General features: G+C 43.3%; 1 protein-coding gene across 1 annotated transcript in view; it reads left to right on the forward strand.

Moving 5' to 3' along the window:
• Window positions 1-7,890, forward strand: part of NUBPL (NUBP iron-sulfur cluster assembly factor, mitochondrial) — a 397,698-nt gene extending 389,808 nt beyond the window's left edge. The window contains exon 15 of the transcript XR_009563092.1: window positions 7,766-7,890. The gene's annotated coding sequence lies outside the window, so the exon portion shown is untranslated. The remainder of the gene's footprint in view (window positions 1-7,765) is intronic.
• The last annotated feature ends 563 nt before the right edge of the window (window positions 7,891-8,453 follow it).

Below are 8,453 nucleotides of genomic sequence, written 5' to 3' on the forward strand. Positions count from 1 at the left end.
AGATGTTTGCATGCAGTGGCCAGCCCTGCAGGAGGCAGGAGGGCCTGTGTATTTTACAGCTCCATCTTGCTCAGATGAAGTAGAGTAATGGGTTAATAACTCCCCCTCCCCAATTAAACCCTAATTCCCTCACAGGAGGCTGTTATCAAGCCCACAGTCAATTTAAGAGAGCTCCCAGAGAGGATTCAAGAAAGTCAGTCTCAGACTGTCAGGAGGGACTCTCCTAAAAGATTTCCACCAGAGGAGGAAGCAGTACATGGTGAACAAAGCCAGAAGAACAGCTGGAGGCAGAGATGGTAGGGCTTAAACCCTGGATTAAGTAGTGACAGTATTAGATGGAATTGTTCAGTAGATAGTAACAGAAAATCCACTATGAGAATGTCTATTGTTTACTTAAGAAAACCTTGAGCTAAGCTTTCCAGGTTTGTGTCAGCATCTTCAGAACTCAAGGGTTCTGAGTCAGAGTCTGCGATTCTGAGAAACCAAAGAGAGTACAATTAACTTTATCAGGGTCACACAGATAAGAAGTGGTAGAGCTGGGACTCACCCTCTGACAGTTTGTCTCCAGAGACCTTACAGTGTCAAACTAGCTCCCAATTAGGGAAGAAGAGATTTTCCAGAATCCCCTCAGCAACCTTACCTTATGCTCCATGGTTTACACCTGGGTCACATGACCACCATGGCTGCAAGGGAGGCTGGGAATACAAGTATCTGCCTACTTCAACCCATAGCAAGATAGGGGCTGTGAAAGTCAGTTACATAGCCAACCAAAAGCGTCTGCCATGGTTGCGAAAGGAACAATGGCCTTTGTCATAGGGGAAAGGTCCTAGTGCACTAAGGGCGTAGGTAAAAGTCTGAGGTCACAGGGTCATTTGGCTTACTGCCGCTGGGGAAGAAAAACAAGCTTCTGGACAAGACCAGCCAGAAATAGCAAAAATGCCAGCAGCCTGGTAGTCTTATCTTTCAACCAATCACTGGAGTGTCTATGCATGAGCAGTTCTTATTAAATTATTCATCCTGATTTAATGGGGAGGAAATCAGATGCAACAGGTATGGCTCTTCCTGCTTGTTAAATGGCTTTAAAACAAACTTCCAGATATTGGTCGCCTTGGGGGAAAGCAGCAGGAGGACAAGTCAGCTGTATTTTAAGCTAATTACCAAAATGCTACACCAGTACCTGTCAAAGAAGGACATTTATTCCGGTGTCAGTGGTCATAAAATAAAAATCTGGAAAGAAAAAGAGAATATTACACAAGCAATATGCTTTACACGTACTTTAAAAAAGCCTCTCAAATGCAAGATATAGTCATATCCCAAGTGTTATTGTACCTGCTTGTAAACTTGAGTAGAATCTCATTTTAATAAGCTTGAAGAGACTTCCAAATTGCTACATTAGATCCAAATCTCATTAAACTTGAACCTTATTGTTATAATATACTAAAATATACTGTATTGTTTCCTGGATTTAAAATTCACTTGCACAAAGCAAATGTTAGGTATACAATTCGTCTGCAAATGACATGTGGGGGCGGGGGGGAAGAGATGGGTGCCAAAGGACTTGCTTGCCTGGTGCCAACCCGTTAGAGCCAGAGAAGGTAAATGATGTTACATCTTTCTGCAGTGACTGAAGTTGAATGCAGCACAACATTTTAATGAAATATGACGTGTGTTTCAAATGTTAGGTGGTTATGTTTCACAGTTTTATAAATTGTGGTTGTTTGGTTTTGCCCCAATTTCTCTTTCTCCTTTTTGGTCATGAGCTCATTGTATTGGTACTAACAGCTAAAAAAGGATGTAAAATGAGCAAGGTTTTGAAGTGCCGTTATCTATTCAGAAAATAATTAGAGGTTCACTAAAGACAGTCTGTAACTGGAAGATGCTGAGAGCTCACAAAGCAAACCTACCCAGATCCACTCTTGTTTCTCCCTGGCCCTGCAGAGAACCATCACCTCCACTGTCCCTCATCTCCCTGAGCCTCAGTTTTCTCATCTGCAAAATAGGGAACTGGACTCAATGATCTCTTGAGTTTTTGAAATGCTGAGGTTGTAAAGTTCTATGATTCTGCACACCCTGGGTCAAGATTTAACAGAGACCCCAAATTTGATAAATATCACTAAGCCACAACTGACATGCTTTTTCATATGCTGCTAAGAATATTTAACCAAGTAATAAGGGATACAGTCAATCACACTGTAGTAATTTTATATGGTGTCAGATGGTTACCAGACTTGTTGTGATGATCATTTCATAATGTATTTGATTGTCAGATCGCTATGTTGTATACCTGAAACTAACATAATATTGTATATTAACTATACTTCAATAAAAAGAATGTTTAACAATGCAAACAAAACACTGTATGAAAAGGAAATATCTTCATTCAAAAAATAGATGATTAAGAGGATACATATTTCTAAATGCTTTGTTGCACTGGGATTTTTTCCTCCACACCATTCCCTGTAGGCACACTGACAAATAATGCTAATGCACAAAGCACACTTAAGGCATGGAAATAGCCTTGTTCAGCTGGATGTTAAAATGGCATTCTCCTTACATTTTGCTTTATGAATGGAAGGTTAATGAAATTGTGCATGTTTCAGTTTTCACTCTGCAGGTTATTTTGTAATAAGGATGAGACTGTCTTACCTTTAATCTGGTGTTTAATTAAATTAAATGCATTTCAAAGGAAGGGCCGTTTTATTCTGCTATTCTGTCTTATATTCACAAGCAAGAGGGCATGCTAAATGCTTTCTCTGTTGGTTCTTTTAGGAGTCTCCTGTTTCCAGTGAATGTGATATAAGCCCATATTTAGCACATAGAAGAAAAGTAATATTAATTTCTTTAAATCAAAGGTCTTTAAACTGAGGCAGGAGCTTCCTTTTGGATTTTTATGATTTGTTCGCATCTCACCTAAAAAAAAGAAGACTTAAACATAGGAATCGTTGGGACTTCCCTGGTGGCACAATGGTTAAGTATCCGCCTACCAATGCAGGGGACACGGGTTTGCTCCCTGGTCCGGGAAGATCCCACATGCTGCGGAGCAACTGGGCCCATGTGCCACAGCTGCTGAGCCTGTGCTGTGGAGCCCACGAGTCACAACGGCTGAGCCCACGTGCCACAACTACTGAAGCCTGCGCACCCTGGAGCCCGTGCTCTGCAACAGAAACCACCGCAGTGAGAAGCCCACACACCGCAGCGAAGAGTAACCCCCGCTCACCACAACTAGAGAAAGCCTGCGTGCAGCAATGAAGACCCAATGCAACCAAAAATAAATAAATAAATAAAAATAAGAAACATATGAATGGTTAACTTAATGGTTCTCAACTAAGGGCTTAACATATCCTTTAACTCAGTCGTTCTCAGCTGCAGGGTTATTATTGTTGGTGGAACAATATTCGATTTTCATGACTGACCATGCATTGCAAGGTATCTGGCATTCCTGTCTCCCACCCACTAAATGCCAGAAGCACCCTCCTACCATTTCGACAACCATACTTGCCCCACACACATTACCAAATGCCAACTCCTCTGAAACAGTCCAAAGTAGAAGTGTCCCTCTGCAGAAAGGAGGTCTGGTAATGAGAGGTTAGTTTTCAAAAGCCCAGAGAGGGTCTGTGTCCACATGTGGAGAATGAGACATTTCATCATTTCAGTCCTCGTCTCCAGTCGACGTACCTTGGTGACTTCATTGCTCCCCAGATGATGATACATGTATTAAGAGAAAAAGCATAAGAGAGGATGTTTGAGAATCATATGACTTATAAAACATCGTACACTTTTCCTGGATCTTAAATAAGAATCGAAGCTGGCAACATGTAACTTTATAGAAGATGTAGACTTATTTCTCTTTCATACTCTATGAAGTAGATTGCATGTGGTCCACCGTAAAATAACCCTTGAGAAGTAAAGATCCTGCATAATGAGAAACACAACAAGAGAATGAGTGGATTTTGTTTCCATATTCCAGATTCCTCTGTGATGTCAGCGTTTTGAATTCCAACAAAATCCAACATTTCTGGGTATTGCGTGCTAAATGAGAAGGATTCTCTCGGGCCCTGGGAATGTAAAAGATGAATCAGACATGTTCTCTGCTTTTGAGGCTCACAGCTGTGCCTGGGAGACTGACTCTTGGAAAACCAGGATGTAGAATAATAAACACCACCTTAGAGGTGTGTTTACATGCTATCGGAATCAGGAAAAGGGGTAGCTGATTTCACCCAGGCATAGGGGTGTGGTGGTGGTGAGAGAAGGCGGAGACTGGCAGCTCCAGGGAAAGCTTCAGAGAAAAGGGGTCAGGTGAGTGGGCCTTGAAGGAGAAATGGGCATTTTCCAGGTGGTGATGAGGTGGGGAACAGAATTCCTAGCAGAGAACAGCATATACGTGGCCACAAAAGTGTGAAAGAGAATGGAGAAAATCCAGCATGTTGAGGCCTTCGTGGAAGGATGGTGGAGGGGACGGTATCAGCATCTAGAAGGCCCGATATACCAGGCTAAGAAGTTGGAGCTTAACTCCTAGGTAGAAAAAAAGCAATTTAGATTTTTAAGCAGGAAAATAAAATAATCAGATTTATATGGGGACAGAAATCTAATGGCAGTATGGAAGATGGATAAATGTAGACAAACTTCAACCAGGGATACCAGTTAAGTGAATTGACTGAATACTTCACTATTAAGCATTCGTTCATAAGATTTGAGAAACCAAGCTAATCCACAGCAAATTGAAGGCAGGTAATACATTTGAAGATTTTCACCAGGGAAAATGTTCATGATTTGTCCTATTTTCATTCTCTGAGTGCTGGCTCCAACCACAGTTTCTTCCTTTCTATACAAGGAAGCATGAAACATTTTCTTACACCAGGACACCGTGCTTGTATGATATATTCCCACTGCCAAAGACATAGATGATTGAGTCAGAGATTCACTGTAGGCACCATAAAAAAGCCATTGATAGCCTAGGTGGACTGGCTCTGGGTTCTGACCAGTGATGGGTGCCCTTTATTGGGTAAGGGCTACCCAACAGATCCTCTCAGGGTGTCTGAACACAGACATAGACAGAGGCTTGCAGAAAACACAATGGTAAAGAAGCCAAGATACACAGAGGACAGCTCACACAAGTAGTGAGGAAGAAGAAACCAGGAGGTGCTGAGAAGAACAGAGAGACCATCAGAAGCAGCAGGAAAGAAAGATGCGGGACCAGTGAGGAGGTGAGTCTTGTGGGTAGGGCAGCCAAAGTCCCTCCTGAGAGGTACTCCTGAGCTTCCAGGAATACTGTCCCCAATTCGAGTCCTTTTCATCACCTATGTGACGTTCTAGCTCAGGTTTTTTCCTGCTGTTTCTTGTTTCCTTTTATCTCTTTAAAAAATTCAAATTAACTGAAAAAACTTGTATATGCCTCTGTTTCTTTCAAACCGAAGGAAACTTTCACATCTCACTGAGATGGTGGCATTTCTTCACAGTTAATAATGAAAACACCGTTTGCTGATGGCTCACTAAGTGCTGGGCGCTGTGACGGGAGTTGTGCTTGCATCATCTTGCTTGAACCCCATGACAAACCTGTGAGACAGATTCTTCCGTTATCCCCATTTTACAGAGGAGGAAAGCGTCTCAAAGGTGACATAACGTGCCCCTGTCTACATGGCTAGTGAGTGGTAGAACTAGGGTCTGGATTCAGGTCCGTTGGGCTCTAGAACTGGCATTCTTGACAACTGTACCTTTGTGGCAGAGATGGCTGGCTGCTCCCGCCAATTTATATTCCACATTTCCTAACCTCCTTGTCCGGGGGCAGGAGCCATGTGACTCGTTCTTGCCAGTGGAGTATGAACTTTGGTTTTGAGTGTCACCTGTGGGCAGAGAGAGCCTTCTGCACACTCTCCTCTTCTGCCAGCTGAATGCAGATGACAGATGGGGCTCCAGGGAACAACAGAGCCACGGTGTGGAAGAGCCCAGGTCCCTAAGTCATAACATGGAAGAAAATTGCTGAACTGAAACCCTTGTATTGTATTATTGCATAAGCACTAAATAAACTGAGACTTTGGGGTCTGTTTGTTTCCACAGTCTAACAGCCACGCTGCCTCGCCTTCTTGCCTCAGGGGTCAAGAGCAGGGCAGTAAGCTTAAAGCTTGAACCTCTCTTGCCCTGGTAGGTTACCCAGCGTTGCTAAAGGAGCATGGTAACCACCTCAGATTGCACTGCTTTCCCACACCAAGAGTAGCTCCCTCTTTTTATTCAGCATAACAGGAAAACCAGAAGGTGTCAAAAACACGGAGTATGTTTTTAAACACATTGTTCTTACGACTTCTCAAAATCCTTGAAAACTCAGGAAGAAAAAAACAACAGGGCTTTGAGCCTTGGAGCACCTCTCATCTTTCAGAGGCCTCCACTCTAGTCCAACTTATATTTAGATGTCACTCCCTCTTTTACACTTCCGCCTGCTAGATCGCAGCCACCTTTGGTGTGAAACCTGGCACCTGTTTGATAGGCTCACAAGAGACGACACAGCTCTTTTCGACAGTAAGCAAAAGAGTACCGGACCTGGGGGACTTCCCTGGTGGCATGGTGGTTAAGAATCCGCCTGCCAATGCAGGGGACACAGGTTCGAGCCCTGGTCAGGGAAGATCCCACATGCCGCAGAGAAACTAATGCCATGCGCCACAACTACTGAGCCAGCGCTCTAGAGCCCACGAGCCACGAGTACTGAAGCCCACGCACCTAGAGCCCATGCTCCACAACAAGAGAAGCCACCGCAATGAGAAGCCCACGCACTGCAACGAAGACTAGCCCCCGCTCATCGCAACTAGAGAAATCCCGCGTGCAGCAATGAAGACCCAATGCAGCCAAAAATAAATAAATTAATTAATTAAAGAAAAAAAGAGTAACACACCTGGGAAGAGGCAGCATGACTGGAAAGGAGGAAAGCTAGGAATGTGGAGAGTTCGCCTGTACTCCTATCCAGTTGTGGGCTATGCCACTGATACGGGCGCCTGGGATCCACCCCACAGGGACACTCAAGGGAGACATATAGACCGCACCTCAGAGTTATCTGCCTGGGCGGGTAGAAAGGGAAAGCACTTACCCATGAGTGACCATCCCCCATTGGTCAAGGGTTGCTCAGTGGGGTGTTAATCCCTGAGAACTTCCTGGTTACACATTCCTGGGGGCCAGTTCCAATAGGTAAACCACGCTCAGGTGTCAAAAGCAGAACCACTGAGAGAAGAGAGGCTATGAGGTGGGGCACCAGCAATGTCTGATACAGACCTCAGTGTTAGACAATGCAGGTGGGATTTGAATCCAATACCTTCTAATTCCAGAGTACAATGTCACTGCCCACACACTGGCCTAGGGGAGAGAATGCAGGCCTGGAACTTGGAACATCTGCTTCTAGCTCTGGAATTGCTGCTCCTGGCTACTTCACTTAGGCAAACCCTTTAATATCTAGACCTCAGTTTCTTTACCTCTAAAATAGGGATACTGAACTAATTCATTATTTCCCAAAGTGTGTTCAATGTTACAATAATGTTGCAGAATATTAATTAACAAGTATAGTTGAGAAGAGGGGGTTTTGCGGCCAAATAAGATTGGTAAATGGAGCCAAAATTATGCAAATTTCTTCCCCAAAGGCTATTTCAGAGTCTTTACAATATATATTACACAAGCTTCTTTATTTGAGAAACATTTCAGAGAACTAGGTTGGTTTTTATGCTGATATTTATTGAGTACTTACTATTTGCCAGGAATCATGCCAAGAACTTCTCTTGTATTCTTTCAGCCATTCATTTCTTCAGAGCAACGTTGGCGAGCTCCTGCTATGTGACCACATTGTTCCTGGCACTGGTGATACCTTCATGAACAAGATAAAGTCCCTGATTTTTACTTGGGAGTAAGGTAAAGAGAAGACAGAGGAGAAACAGGTAAACAAACACGTGAACAAAAAAATCAGCATGCCTCATCTCATATTCTCAACTAGTGCAACAGGGACTATTTTTATCATGTCCATTTTATAAATAATGAGACCAAGGATTAGAGAAGGTCACATTTAAAATCATAGGGTTGGAAATACCAGAACTAGGACTATATGTGCATTAAAGTCTGCTTTTAAAATGTTGCTGGCATCAGGTGAACAGCACTGGATTAATCAGTAACCTGAGTCCAATACACTCCTTGTCATAATCCACATATAGCTCATGCCCATACCCACTGAGGTTGCCACCACTGTGCTGTGTGGTCTTGTCCACCATCCTGAAGGTCAGTGTTCTGCAAAACACCATTTTGAGAAACAATGCACCAGATAGTCTGGAAGGAGAACCTGTGGCCCTAAAGAGATGAGAAGCAGCAAAAGATTTTGCTCATACACCCAAGTAGAGATTTGGAACTCAAGTGAATGAGAAGTGACAGTTTTGCAAACTACTGCATAGTGTCTTGTGAGTTATGCCTTTCAACAGTTCTGAATAGACTTA

Source organism: Globicephala melas, chromosome 2 (genome assembly GCF_963455315.2).
Source record: "Globicephala melas chromosome 2, mGloMel1.2, whole genome shotgun sequence".
NCBI classification, from domain to species: Eukaryota; Metazoa; Chordata; class Mammalia; order Artiodactyla; family Delphinidae; genus Globicephala; species Globicephala melas.